Source organism: Tamandua tetradactyla (assembly GCF_023851605.1).
Source record: "Tamandua tetradactyla isolate mTamTet1 chromosome 1 unlocalized genomic scaffold, mTamTet1.pri SUPER_1_unloc_1, whole genome shotgun sequence".
Classification (NCBI taxonomy): Eukaryota; Metazoa; Chordata; class Mammalia; order Pilosa; family Myrmecophagidae; genus Tamandua; species Tamandua tetradactyla.
In genome coordinates this window covers 256,977-273,546 of record NW_027518237.1, presented here as the reverse complement: position 1 = coordinate 273,546, position 16,570 = coordinate 256,977, and the positions used below count along the sequence as shown (strand labels likewise).

The following is a 16,570-nucleotide window of genomic DNA, read 5'->3' as shown; positions in this document are numbered from 1 at the left end:
CTAAGGGAAGCCAAGAGATGAAAACAAGCTCCAAAGAAGCATGTCACAAATGATTGATTGATTCTAAGTATGATGTGTGTGTTCCATTTGATAATTTTTCACTATAGATTTCTTAGATCTTATATTTATAAACCTGTTTTGGGTGTGCATTCATTTATGACACTATGGAATGTTAGATTAGACAAGAGAAAATGAACCTCTCAAATACTTAAGACCAGGATAAAATCTGAAATGTAGGAAATGGTATATTTTTTTCCTACCTGAAAGCAAATATTATGAATAAATTATGTGTTTATGACAGCTCCATATCCAACCAAGACCTGTCTAACAATATTTTAGATAATTCTGCAGATAATCTGTGCACTTTACTTTGGTCTTCCTCTTTAGCTTTGACAGTCACTAGAAACAAGTCATACCCCCCAAAATGTTTGGTTCAATGCCTTTTTTTATTGACAGAAGGGAATTTGCCAGCTAAGTCATTTCATGTCATAAGTTTCAATTCTCAAATTGTTTACCAGATACCCAAATAGAAATTTGATCAGAGTTATCTAAGAAGATGATTCTAAGTTTTAGTATGCACAAAGCTATGAAAGATGTAATAAGCATTAAAGAAGAACACCTGGAGTGATGTCACAAAGTTGACAAGTGAGCACAAAGTAGTGACCTTTCAAACTGAACTAGAGTAAATGTCTTGAGGGCTTGAGGTAGTCGGAAATAATCTATTTCAGGTAGTCCTGTCCTGGTAACATATCATTTGAATTTTGTCTTTTAAATCAATTAATTTACAGGAACAAATTCGGGTATGAGTCCCATGTGACTTAATCAGATTTACTCTGTAATTTAATATTATGAGGCATGAGTGAATCATTTATGGCTTTGGCAGAACCCAGCAAATGAAGATCATATAAACCAGTCACTTTTATTTCATTGGGGAATCATGATAGAGAAAGTAATGGTCTGCTAGAGATGGACATATCCTAATTCCTGTATGATATGCTCCATAACATAACAAAAAGGACCTTGCAGAAGAGAAGGTATGGAATCTTGAGATGAAGAGATTATCCTGAATTATTCTGGTGGTCCCAATCTAATCGTCCTGACTTCTGAAATAATCAGTTATCCAGTTATTGGGTGGGACTTCTTTCATTGCTGAAGACAATCTCCTTGGTTGTTGCCTGTTATAGATTGCTAGCTTCTGGAAAACAACACACCAGAGATGGATTGGCTTTCAATAAAAGGGGATTTATTTAGTTAATGTATAGTTCTTCAGAGGAATGACAGCTAGCTTTAAACTGAGGTTCTTTCTTACATGGGAAGGCACAAGATAATCTCTGCTGGCCTTTTTTCCAGGCCTCTGGGTTCCAACAACTTTCCCTGAGGTAATTACTTTCTCCATCTCCAAAGGCCTGGGCTGAGCTGCGAGTGCTGAGGTGAGGTGTGTGGAGCTGCTTGGGCTGTGCTACATTGGGATCTTTCATTTAAGCACCAGCCAATTAAATAAAACATCATTCACTGCAACAAGCACATCTCCTAGCTGACTGCAGATGTAATCAGCAATAGATGAGGTTCATACACCATTAGCTCATGTCCACAGCAATAGATCTAGACACTTTCACTTGGCCAAGTTGACAACTGGATCTAACTACCACAGTGCCAATTAACATGATCATATATTTCCTTTCCTTCATTCTTTTAATATGACATATTGTATTATATTAATTTATTTTCTTAACCTGGACCTTCCTTGGATACCTGACAGAAATCCTATTTATCATGGTACATAATTTTTTGTATTGTGAACTAATGTTTATTTGAGGGTATTTTTATAGTCACAAATGTTTACATTGGAAAAAAGAAACTGAAAATTAGTTAGTGGCCAAATATCAGCATGAGACATTGATAAATGTTATCTCATATCCTTAACATTTGTACTTTGTGGCCATCCAGTGAAGAGTTGAGGCTGAGGCATCCTCATAGCAAAGATATTCCTAGAAATTTTCCTTCCAGTTTGAGTCTTCGTGTGTATAACAAAGAGAAATCACTGAAAGCCCTCTGCAAATTAACAGATGCATAGGTATTGCATCCAGGACAGGTGCCTGGGGGAATTCCTCTCTCTTTTCTCAATATCTTATCCTCTTTCTCTAACTTGGAGATCAGATGGAGTTTATCAACTTGATTTCCAAGGGATGTCAGGTTCCAGCACTGCTCCAGCATCACTTCTCTGCACAGTGTTCTCTAAGAAGGATTCAGTAATGTCCAGTCACCCAAGGTAAACTCTATAGCTACATATTCAAAGGCCATCAAGTCCTGTAACCCACTTGATAAGAATCCCTTGACCAATGCTTTGTTCTCTCTAGATCCCTTCTCATGAGAGACTGGGTATAGGGAAGAAGATTGCGCACAAGTGGGAAACACAGCAATGGCTGCCACCCTGTGATTCAAACCATACATTTCTAAACAGGATATAAGGGGATCAGGATGTTCTTTTCTTATTTCCACTCAGTATACTCAGGATGGGGTATGGTCACACAGAAATCCACAGTTAGTGAGGATAGGTGGACCTTGAGCTAGTTTCAACACAAACTTAGACTTGAAAGATGCTTTTCTTTTCAATTCCTACCCCTCATGCAGGACACAACGTACCAAGCAAGTCTCAGGAGAAGACAGGACTCACCCTCCAGGACTTGCAGCTCTGCACTTCCCACATTTACCACCCTACACTTCCACTGTCAGCCTCTGCTTGACTGCCAAGGGGAGGGCTAAGGTGACCCTCATCCAGGCTGAGGTGTCAAGTAGGGGCTGTGGCTGTGCACTCCAGATTCTAGCAGAGATATTGTAGTTGTATAAGTCTAAGCCCTGGGGCTGTTGCAGCTGCAGGGGAAGAGACCAGGGCCAGACCTCTATAATTCTTTTGATTTATTGTTGTATTCAGCTTGCTATATTTTGTTGAAGATATTTGCATTTATATCCATGAGTAATATTGGTCTGTAATTTTCTTTATTTGACTTTGGTGTTAGAGTGATGTTGGAACATAGAACAAGTGAGAAACTTTCCCCTCCTTTTCAATTGTGTGAAGGATTTTGAGCGGGATTGACATTAAAACTTTGAATATTTGATAATCTTCACCAGTGAAGCCCTTTGATCTTTGAATACTGATTCAATCTCTTGACCGTTACTGATGTGTTGAGACTTTTTATTTTTTTTGAGCCAATGCAGGTGAGTTTCTAAGAATTTGTCTGTCTCACCTGGATTATCTGATTTGTTGGCAGACACTTTTTATTAGTAACATCATTGCTATTTTCAAGATCATGTGTCTACTTGACTAGGCTATAGTGTCCAAATATTGATAAAACTAGCTCTGGCCTTAGTGTTATTGTGAATGTATTTCATGGATTCAAGTCATTAGTCAGTTGATTGTACCTATGAATGGTTACACCTATAATAAATAAAGGAAATTGACTGACATAGTGAGAAAACTAATCCAAATGGTTGAAGTTCTTAAAGGGAGAATTGATTATTTTAGCAGTCAGAAAGAAGAATTTCTTTCTATACTTAATTGAGTCAGCTTCTTCTGGGAAATTCACCGAGACCTTCACTGGATTTCCAGTTTATGGTCTGCCTAATGGGATTAGGAACTTCACAATCCCCATGATCTCATGAAACAACACCTATAACATTCTTTATATGAGCTTGGAGTTTGAAGTCTTGATTTCATACTTTTCTTCAACAATGATATCCAGCAGATTTAGGAATGACCAGTCAGCATCATCACACTTTTAACTCCACAAAGCTATTTTACAATATCAAACACAGTTGTTCTAGTTTGCTAGCTACTGGAATGCAACACACCAGTGATGGATTGGCTTTCAGTAAAAGGAGATTTATTTAGTTAACATATAGTTCTGCAGGGATAGGCAGCTAACTTTCAACTGAGGTTCTTTCGGTATATATATATATATATATATAGTCATTTCTTTTCCCCAGAGTACCCACAATAACACACATTTTTGTCCCAAGAGTGGTTCCTGAGAAATAGAATTTTAGATGAGACTTTCAACTTGTCTCTGGTGTTTTGGGAATTGGTTTTCTAATCTGATTAGATTCAACTTCACAAACGACTATGTCTCCAAAGATCCAATTGAGACTAATAGTCAATGGCATAAATTGACACTGTCGGTCTGTCTGTCAGTCTGTCATCCTGGCTGTCATCCTGTCTGTCTGTCAGTCTCTCTGTCTGTAATCCTGTTGGTTGTCTGGTCTGTCAGTCTGTCTGTCCATCTGTCTGTCATCCTGTCTGTCTGTCATCCTGTTTGTCAGTCCTGTTGGTCATCCTGTCTGTTGGTCTGTCTGTCCGTTTGTCTGTCGTCATGTCTGTCTCTCATCCTGTCTGTCTGTCTGTCAGTCTGTTTGTCTGCCTGTCTGTCATCCTGTAAGTCGTCTTGTCTGTCTGTCTGTCTGTTAGTCTGTCTGATGGTCTGTCTGTCAGTCGATCTGTCGGTCTGTCTGGCTGTCCATCGGGCAGTCTGTCTGTCTTTCTGTCGGATGTCTGTCTGTCTGTCAGTCTGTCAGTCGGTCTGTCAGATGGTCTGTCTTTCTGTCTGTTGATCTGTCTGTCTGTCTGTCATTCTGTCTGTTGGTCTATCTGTCTGTCTGTCGTCCTCTCTATCTGTCTGTTGGTCTGTCGCTCGTCCTGTTGGTCTGTCTGTCAGTCTATTGCTCGTTCTGTTGGTCTGTCGGTCTGTCAGTCAATCGGTCAGGCTTTCAGTTGGTGGGTCTGTCTGGCTGTCGGTAGGTTTGTCTATCTGTCTGCCTGTTTTTCAGTCTGTTGGTCTGTCAGTCGGTCTGTCAGTCAGTCTGTCGGTCTGTCTGTCTCTCTGTCTGTCAGTCTGTCTGTCTGTGGGCCTGTCTCTCGGAATTCCTGTCTGTCTGTTGGTATTCCTGTCTGTCTGTCTGTCTGTCAGTAATTTTGTCTCTCTGTCTGTCTGTCTGTCAGCCTGTCAGTCGGTCTGGCTGGCTGTCTGTCTGTTGGTCAGATGGTCTTTTGGTCTGTTTGTCTGTTAGATTGTGTGTCTGTCTGCCTTTCTGTCTTTCTGTCAGTCTGTCGGTCATCATGTCTGTCTGTCTGACTGTTTGACATCCTGTCATTCATCCTGTCTGTCAGTCTGCCTGTCTGTCAGTCTGACTGTATGTCTGTCGGTCTGCCTGTTTGTCAGTCTTTCTGTCAGTCTGTAAGTTGGTTTGCCTGTTTGTCAGTCTTTCTGTCAGTCTGTAAGTCAGTCTGTCTGTCTGTCTGTCGGTTGGTCAGTGTGTCTATCGTTCTGTCTATCGGTCATCCTGTTTGTCTGTCTGACAGTCTGTCTGTCTGACTCTGTCTGTCTGTCAGTCTGCCTGTCAGCCTGTCTGTCAGTCTGTCCATCGCTCGTCATGTTGGTCTGTCGGTCTGTCTCTCAGTCTTTCTGTCTGTCTGTCTGCCTGTCTGTCGGTTTGTTTGTCTGTCACTCGTCCTGTCAGTCTGTCTGTCAGTCTGTCAGTCTGAAAGTCTATCTGTTGGTCAGTCTGTTGGTCTGTTCATCGTCATGTCTGTCTGTCTGTCTGTCTGTTGGTCAGTCTGTCTGTCATCCTGTCTGTCTGTTGGTCTGTCATTTGGTCTGTTGGTCATCATGTCTGTCTGTCTGTCAGTCGGTCTGTCTGTCTGTTGGTCTGTAGGTCTGTCATTTGGTCTCTCAGTCATCATGTCTGTGTGTCTGTCTTTCTGTCTTTCTGTCAGTCTGTCGGTCATCCTGTCTGTCTGTCTGTCTTTCTGTTGGTCGGTCTGACTGTCTGTCTGTCAGTCTGTCTATTTGTCAGTCTGTCTGTCAGTCTGTCTGTCTGTCTGTCAGTCATCCAGTTTGTCTATCTGTCAGTCCATCTGTCTGTGTGTCTGTCAGTCTGTCTGTTGGTCTGTCTGTATGTTTTTCTGTCTTACTGTCGGTCTGTTGGGCGTCATGTCTGTCTGTCTGTCTGTCTGTCTGTCTGATGTCCTATCTGTCTGCCTGTCTGTCTTACTGTCTGTCTGTTGATCGGTCTCTCTGTCTGTCTCTCTGTCTGACTGTCTGACAAACAGAACGATTGACAGACAGACAGACACACAGACAGACAGCTAGACAGACAGGACTACCGAGACACTGACAGAAAGACAGACTGACAGAGAGACCGACAGACAGACTGACAGTAAGACAGACAGACAGACTGACAGACCGAAAGACACACAGACAGACGGACTTACAAACAGACAGTTCAACAGACAGACCAAAAGACTGACTGACAGACTGACAGACAGACAGACAGACAGGATGACTGAGACACCAACAGAAAGACAGACAGACAGACAGACCGACAGACTGACCGACAGACAGACCGACCAACAGACAGACAGAGAGACCAACAGACAGACCAACACACTTAGCGACAGACAGACAGACAGACCAACAGTCAGACCGACCGACAGTCAGACAGATCAATAGGCAGACTGACAGACAGACCAACAGACACCAACTGACAGACAGACAGGCAGAAAGAAGGACCAACAGACAGACAGCCAGACAGACAGACAGACTGACAGAATGACCGACAGACAGATAGGATGACAGACAGACAGGACTACCGACAGGACAAGAGACAGACAGACTGACCGACGGAAAGATGGACAGACAGACAGACAGACACACAGACAGACAGACCGACAGACCAACAAAGGGACATACCAACAGACAGGCAACCAGACAGAATGACAGACAGACAGACAGATGGACAGATGGACAGACAGTGTGACCGACATACAGACTGACAGACCGACAGACAGACAGTCAGACTGACCGACAGACAGACTGAAAGCAGTCAGACAGGACGACCGACAAGATGACAGACAGACAGACAGACAGGACTTCCGACAGACAGACCAATAGACTGACAGGACGAGTGACAGACCAACAGTCAAACAGACTGACAGACCAACCGACAGACAGACAGATAGACAGACAAGATGACTGACAGGATGACAGACAGACAGACAATGACGACCAACAGACCGACAAACCGACTGACTGACCGACAGACCGACAGACAGACACACAGACAACAGACCGACAGACAGACCGACAGACAGATAGACAAACAGACAGACAGATAGACCATTCGACAGACAGACAGACACACAGGACGACTGACAGGACGATAGGACAGCAGACAGACAGACAGACAGGATGACTGATACACTGACAGAAGGACAGATGGCAGACAGACCAACAGACAGACCGACAGACCGACCAACAGCCAGACAGACCGTCCAACTGACAGTCTGACTGACAAACAGACAGACAGACCTACAGACAGACTGACAAACTGAGCGACAGACAGATAGACAGACCGCTAGTCAGACAGACTGACAGTCAGACAGACCAACAGACAGACAGAAACACTGACTGACAGACAGACGGACAGAGTTTATGACAAAGACACTGACAGACAGACAGACAGTCAGACAGACCGACAGACAGAATGACAGAAAGACTGACAAGACGACTGACAAGATGACAGACAGACAGACAGAACTTCCGACAGACAGACGAAAGACAGACAAACAGACAGACACGCAGACAGTCAGATTGACAGACTGACAGACCAACAGATAGATAGACAGACAGTCTGACAGACAGACAGAAGACCGAGAGACAGACCAACAGATTGACCGATAAACAGACAGTCAGACAGACAGACAGGATGACAGACAAATAAACCCACTGACAGTCAGATGGACAGATAGACCGACAGGACAACAGACAGACAGACCGACAGGATGACCAACAGTCAGACAGAAAGACAGACAGACAGACAGACAGCCCAACCAACCGACAGACAGACAGACCAAATGACAAACAGGACAACAGACAGGCCGACAGACTGACCATCAGACTGACCAATAGACCAACAGACTGACAGACAGAAAGACAGACTGACAGACAGACAGACTGATCAACAGAACGACTGACCAAAAGACCGACAGACCAACATACAGATGGACAGACTGAAAAACAGACCAAAAGACTGACCGACAAAGAGACAGACAGACAGACCCACCAACAGACAGACGTCAGACAAACAGATGGACAGAGAGACAGACCGACAGGATGACCGACAGACAGACAGAAAGACAGACAGACTGACAGACTGACAGACAGACAGATCGATCAACTGACTGACAGACATCGAATGAGAGATAGGATGACAGACAGGTCGACAGACTGACCAACAGACGGACAGACCAAAAGACTGAAAGGACGAACCATAAACCAACAAACAGTCAGACAGACCGACAGACTGACCGACAGACAGACCGATAGAAACACAGACAGACAGACTGACCGACAGACTGACAGACAGACCGACAGACAGACCAACAGGATGAATGACAGACTGACAGACAAACAGACTGACAGACCGACTGACAGACAGACAGATAGAGAGACAGACAGGATGACGACAGGATGAAAGACAGACAGACACTCAATGACGTCTGACAGGCCGACAGCAAGACAGACAGACAGACCAACTGGCAGACAGACAGACAGACCGATGGACAGACTGACCGATGGGCTGACAGACGGACGGACCAACAGACAGACAGACTGAAGACAGACAGGTTGACCGACAGGATGACAGGAAGTCTGAGAGAAGACAGACTGACAGACAGACAGTCAGATGGACAGACCAACAGACAGACAAACCAACACACCGACAGATAGACTGACTGACAGACAGACAGATGGACAGACAGACCGAAAGAGAGACCGACAGACTGACTGCCAGACAGACAGACAGACAGTCAGGTCAATGGTCAGACAGACTGACCCACAGACAGACAGACAGATAGGACGACCGACAAGATGATGGACAGGCAGACAGACCGAAAGACAGACAGACAGACAGACTGATAGAGCAACTGACAGAACCACAGACAGACAGACCGACCAACAGACAGACCAACAGACAGAGCGGACATCTGTCTAAGTTTGGAAATATTTGCTCATCACAAATGTATGGGAAGGGTAGAGATGTTGTTGGCAATTAGTGGGTAGAAGCTGAAAATGGAGCTAAATGTCATATGGACACAAGACAGAACCTCAGAGCAATGAATTCTTTAGTTGAAAATTTCATAAGGTTGAGAAACCGCTTTCTAGTTGGAGAAGAACAGGTTAAAGAGGTATCTTACCTTCCTCATAAATGCCAAGTCACAGATGATGGAAATCTAACATCATTTAAAATATTAGAAAATAAAAGCAGTACTGTATTTTCATTTTAAGAGCAACACGACTTCCTTCTTTCAGCCAGTATATACTTCCTTATTCAATTGAGATAATCAGCAGTTATACTGGCATATTTCTAAATGGTTAATACATGAACTGTGACCTCTAAGTTTTCTTTATAAGAGAAGTTAAATATAGCATATTCCTCAACCAAGTCCTTGCATATTTGTTATTATATTTAAACCCTACTGTAACTCACTCAGGCTGGCAACTTATCCCCATTTTATATTTAAGAAAAATAAGATTAGTGAGTTTAAGTATATTGCTCTAAGTCACTGATCAGAGTCAGAACCTGACCACAGTTGTTTAATGTCAACACAAGGGCTTTCACCAATTCATTATAGCAACAAGGAGCAATGACGCTTTTAAATAAGTGACTTTAATAAAAATGGAGATAATAACCAATACCAAATGATATCATATGGGAGTGAGAAACTAAATGCAGGTGTATTAGTTTAGGAATACAAGAAATACAAATTCTGATTTGATCTTTAAAAGATGGAATATATTAAACTTGAAATTGCAAACCCCATCACTCTCATAAATATCATATGTCTTATTAACTGGAACCTGTAAATGCTACCTTATTGAGAAGAAAGTTCTTTGCAGATATGCTTAAGTTTTAGGCTAAGTCTTTATATTTGAGAACAGTGCTTTGGATTGTGTGGGTGGGCCAAAATGTCACCGCAACTGCTCATGTAAGAGAGATTTTGTATAGACACACAGACATACACACATGCACACAAACAGTTTTGTAAAGATGGAGCAGGGAGATATTTCAAGATGGCTTTAGTATCCCGTGATTCACACCATAAGTCAAGGAATGCTAGCAACTGCCAGAAGATGGAAGAGGCAAAGAATGGAGTTGCCCTTAGGATCTCAGAATAGAGGGGGACCCTGCAGACAACTTGATTTAGGCCTAGTGATATTGGCTTCAGATTTCCAGACTTCAGAATGTTGAAATATAAATTTCAATTGCTTCATGCATCCAAGTTTGTGATAATTTCTTCAGGAACCACAGACAAAAAAACAAAAAGTAAGATTTGGAAGTGTAAAGGATGGCTAAAATAAAATCAAGCAGGAAACAAAAACGTTAATTAAATCATGAAAACTTCAAAAAGGTAGGAAATTAATTCCCTGATGTATATTTTAAATAAAAAATTAAGGTGAAACACAGAGCAAAAAGTAAAAGTAAAACCAATATTAATATCAATAGTAAATTAATCAATTATACTTTATTATATACAATACTGGAAACTTAAGATAGATTATTCAAATAATTTTTATTGCAATTTCATGGGATAGATGAACTATTATTATCCCCATTTTAAAGATGAAAACCTTTTTAAAATCATCATAATTATAAATCTTAGAGTAGAAAAATATTAAAGATATTAATAAATAATAAGAAGAATGAAAAGTAATGCTCACAAATACATATAAGTACAAGGGAAACCCCTGAAGAAAAATGAAGTCAATTCAATGCAACCATTAACAGTGATGGAAAGAAGTGTCTCTTTATGTGCATTTGTTAGAGATATGTTGGCATTACCTAAAACCAAAATCTTGAAGCATAACATTACCACTAAAAAGGCATTCAAAACACTTACGGATAGGAGAAGAGAAACAAAGGTGGCAAGCAGATTTTATTATGTTATGACCAATAAAGTGGAGTACAAAGTACTTAACACAAGTAGTCATCTGAAAAGGATACATAATTCCCTAGATTGTAATGTCCTTCCTTCTTTGGCATTTTATTCACATCCACTAAAACATACCCTTCTCCTTGTAGCTTCCTTTTGAAACCCTGAATAGAGTTAAGAAATTAGCCCTGCAGAAATTAATTTGAATCCCACCATTTTCCTGAGAGCTGCTTTCACGTCCTTGTTCCTCAGGCTATAGATCAGGGGGTTCAGCATGGGAATCACTACAGTATAGAACACCGTGGCCACTTTATCAGTTTCCAGACTATAGTCAGAACTTGGCCTGCAATAAATGAAAAGGATTGTCCCATGGAAGATAATTATGGCTGTGAAGTGGGAGGCACAAGTGGAAAAGGCTTTTCACCTTCCCTCTGCAGAGTTCATCCTCAGGATGGTGATGAGAATAAGCAAATAGGAGGTGAGGATGACCACGATGGTGATGATCTCATTGAAAGTGGCCACAATAAACAGCAGCAATTCATTTATAGATACATCAGAGCAGGCAAGAGATAAGAGAGGGGGTAGATCACAGAAGAAGTGGTTAATCACATTGGTCTATAAGATGGGATCTCAAGAGCTAAGCAAATGTGAATCAGAGAACACACTGCTCCACAGAGATAGCAGGCAGACACCAGTCCCAAACAGAGCCTCCTGGACATGATAATCATGTACAACAGTGGGTTACAGATGGCCACATAGCGATCATAAGCCATCACAGCCAGCAGGAAGACTTCAGTGATTGCATAAGTACAAAATAAATACAGACAGACCAACCCACCTACAGACAGATGGACAGACAAACAGATGGACAGTCAGTCAGACTGCCCACAGAAAGACAGATAGACAGGATGACTGACAGGATGATAGACAGACAGACAGACCAACAGGCAGACAGAACGATAGACAGAGCGACTGACTCACTGACCGACAGACAGACAAATAGACAGACCGACAGATAGACACACAGACCAACAGACAGACTGACCAACAGACAGACAGACAGACAGACCGACTGACAGACAGACACACAGACAGACTGACAAACTGACTGAAAGACAGACAGACCGATAGTCAGATAGGCCGACAGACAGACAGTCAAACCAATAGAAAGACTGAGATAAAGGCAGACAGACAGGACGACTGACAAGATGACAGCCAGACAGACAGACAAACATGATGACTGACAGACCAACAGAAAGACAGACAGACAGAGAGACATGTCGACCGACAGACCGACAAAAAGACAGACAGACAGAACAACACACTGAAAGACGAACCGACTGATGAACAGACAGAAGGACACACATACTGACAGGCAGACAGACAGACCAAAAGGCAGACCGACAGACTGATCGACAGACAGACATACAGACAGAAAGGATGACAGAGAGACAGACTGACCGACAGATAGACGGGCAGAAAGACTGACAGGATGACAGACAGACAAACATAATGACAGGATGACTGACAGACAGACAGAGAGACCGACAGGATGACTGTCAGACAGACAGACAAACAGGATTACCAACAGAAAGACTGGAAGACCAAGAGACAGACCGACAGACAGACAGACTGACAGACCGAATGACAACCAGTACAACAGACAGACTGACATTCAGACCAACAGAATGACAGGACAAGCGACAGACTGACAAACAGACCGACCGACCGACACATGGAGAGACAGAGAGACAGACCGATCGACAGACCGACAGGCAGACAGACAGACCTATCAATAGACCGAGCAAACAACTGACACACAGACCAACAGACAGACAGACAGAACGAACAACAGGCAGTCTGATGGACAGACTGACAGACAGACCGACAAACAGACAGAGTCAGACAGACAGACCGTCAGACAGACAGACAGGATGACCGACAGACAGGATGACTGAATGACAGGACGACCAACAGGCAAGACGACCAACAGACTGGACGATCGAGAGACAGACCAACAGACAGATCGACCGACAGACAGACAGACCAACAGTAAGACAGGCAGACAGACCGACCGACAGACTGACTGACAGACCGACTGACAGCAAACAGACAGACTGACATACAGATCAACCAACAGATAGACAGAAAGTCAGACTGAGCATCAGACAAACAGACAGGCAGATCGACAGACTGACAGACAGACCGACAGACAGATAGACCAGAAGACAGACTGTCAGATGGAGAGAATTACAGACAGACAGAGAGACAGACAGACAGACTGACTGACAGACCGACCAACAGACCGATTGATCAACCAACAGTCAGACCAACAGACAGACTGACAAACAGGCAGACAGGATGACAGACAGACAGATGGGAAGACACACAGACTGTTAAACAGACCGACAGACAGAAAGACAGAGAGACCGACAGACAGACAGACAGGCCAACCGACAGACAGACCAACAGACACACCGACTGACAGTCTGACCGACAGACAGACAGTTAGACAGACAGACAGACAGACAAGACAGTTTCAACATTCAGATCATCAGACAAATGGACAGGATGACCAACAGAGAGGCTGACAGACAGACCGTCAGACAGACAGACCAAACAACTGGCCGACAGACAGACTGACCAACAGATAGACAGACAGAGGACAGACAGACAGAGAGACAGACAGACCGACCGACCAACAGACCTACCGACAGACACACCAACAGACAGACCGACATACAGGATGACTGACAGACAGACAAGACTACCGACAGACAGACAGGATGACTGAAAATCAGACAGGATGACCGACAAACAGACTGACCAAAAGACTGAACGACAGACCAGCCAACCGACTGACCAGCAACAGACCAACAGACAGACAGACAGAGACACAGACAGACTGACAGACAGACCAACACACTGACCAACAGGCAGACAGACCGATAGTCAGACAAACTGACAGACAGACCGACAGGCAGACAGTCAGACCAACAGACAGACTGAGAGACAGACAGACAGACAGGATGACTGACAAGATGACAGACAGACAGATAGACAACAGCCATGAGGACCAACAGACCAGCAGAAAGATAGAAAAACAGACCGAAAGACAGACCGACCGACGGACAGACAGTAAGACACACAGACCGACAGGCAAACAGACAGATCGAAAGGCAGACCGACAGACTGATCGACAAACAGACAGACAGACAGACAGACAGGCAGGATGACACAGAGACAGACAGACAGATAGATGGGCAGACAGACCAACAGGACAACAGACAGACAGACAGACAGACAGAATGACAAGACAACCGACAGACAGACACACAAACAGGATGACCGACAGACCAACACACACACAGAAATACCGACAGACTGACCAACAGACAGACTGACCAACAGAAAGACCGACAGACTGATGAACAGACAGATAGACAGACAGGATTCCCGACAGGATGACCGACAACAGACGAACAGACACACAGACAGACAGAATGACAGACCGACAGACGGACGGACAGACAGACTGTCAGATTGACAGACAGAATGATAGACAGACCGACAGACAGACCAACAGACCGAATGAGAGACAGACTGACAGACAGACCGACAGAGAGACCAACAGACCAACAGTCTGACAGACTGACAGATTGACAGACAGAGAACAGTCAGACAGACAGATCATCAGATGCAGAGAATGACAGACAGACAGACAGACTGACCAACAGACCAACCGACAGACCGATTGACCAACTGACAGTCAGACCAACAGGCAGACAGGACGACCGACAGACAGACTGACAAACAGGACAACAGACAAACAGATGGGAAGACACACAGACTGACAGACAGACCGACAGACCGATTGACCAACTGACAGACAGAACGACAGGAAGACTGACAGACAGATTGACAGACAGACAGAGAGATAGACAGAAAGACGGACAGACAGGACAATTCACAGACAGACAGGAGGACAGACAGACTGACAGACAGAAAGCCAGACAGACCGACAGACAGACAGACAGGACGACCGACAGAGAGACCAACAGACCTACCAACCGACAGACAGACTGACAGACAGGCAGAGTGACAGGCAGACTGACAGAAAAACAGACAGAAAGACAGTGTCAGCAGACAGACCATCAGACAGACAGACAGGATGACTGACTGAGAGACTGACAAACAGACCAACAGGCAGACAGACCAACTGACTGACCAACAGACAGACTTACAGACAGAAAGACAGACAGACCGACCGAACAATCATCAGACAGACCGACCGACAGACCGACCGAAGGACAGACAGACAGACCCACAGACAGATCGACCGACACACCGACCAACCAACAGACAGATTGACAGACTGGCAGACCAACTGACAGATGGACAGACCGATCGTCAGACTGACCGACACACTGATCAACAGTCTGAACGACAGAGAGACAGTCAGACAGACCAATAGGCAGACCTACAGACAGTCCAACAGACAGACCGACAAACAGACAGGACGACCGACAGACAGACAGGATGATCGACAGACAGACAGAACCACTGACTAAGAGACTGACCGACAACCGTATGACAGACCGACCGACAGACAGACCGACAGGCAGACCGACATACTGGATGACCGATAGACAGGACGACTGACAGAAGACAGGATGACCGACAGACAGACAAGATGACTGACAGACAGGACGACCGAAAACAGACCGACCAACAGACCGACCGACAGACCAACTGACCGACTAATGGACTGACAGAGTGACAGAGAGGATGACACACAGACAGACTGACAGACTGACTGACAGACAGACTGACAGACAGACAGACAGAGTCAGACAGACAAATCATCAGAGAGACAGACAGGATGACCAACAGACTGACCGAAAGACAGACAGACAGACAGTGTCAACAGATAGACTGTCAGACAGACAGACAAGATCAGCAACAGAGAGATTGACAAACAGACCAACAGACCGACCGGCAGACACAGAGACAGACAGACAGAGGGTCAGACCGACAGACCGACCGACCGACAGGACGACAGACTGACCAGCAGACTGACTGACACACCGATCAACAGTCCGACCGACAGACAGACAGACAGACAGACTGTCAGACAGACCAAGAGACAGACCAACAGACCGACTGACAGAGAGACCGATCGACAGACAGACAGACCAACAGACAGACAGATTGAAAGACAGACAGACAGACGGAGTGACAGACAGAAAGACAGACAGCCATACAGATCGACCAACCGACAGACACACTGACTGGCAGAGAGGACAACAGACAGACCGACTGTCAGACAAGAAAGGCAGACTGACAGACAGATCGACATACAGAAAGACTGAGAAACCAAATAAAAGACAGACAGACAGACCAACTGACCAATCAATAAACAGTCTGACTGCAGACAGGACAATAGACAGACCGACAGTCAGACAGATAGACAGACCGACCAAGAGACCGACTGACACACCATGCGACACACTGACCGACAGACCAACCGACAGACAGACAGACACTGTCAACAGACAGACCATCAGACAGACAGACAAGATGACC

At 44.4% G+C, this 16,570-nt stretch overlaps 1 pseudogene; it reads right to left on the bottom strand.

Moving 5' to 3' along the window:
* Positions 1-11,158: 11,158 nt before the first annotated feature.
* The window catches only part of LOC143672668 (olfactory receptor 5L1-like), a 110,245-nt pseudogene continuing 104,833 nt past the window's right edge, over positions 11,159-16,570 (bottom strand).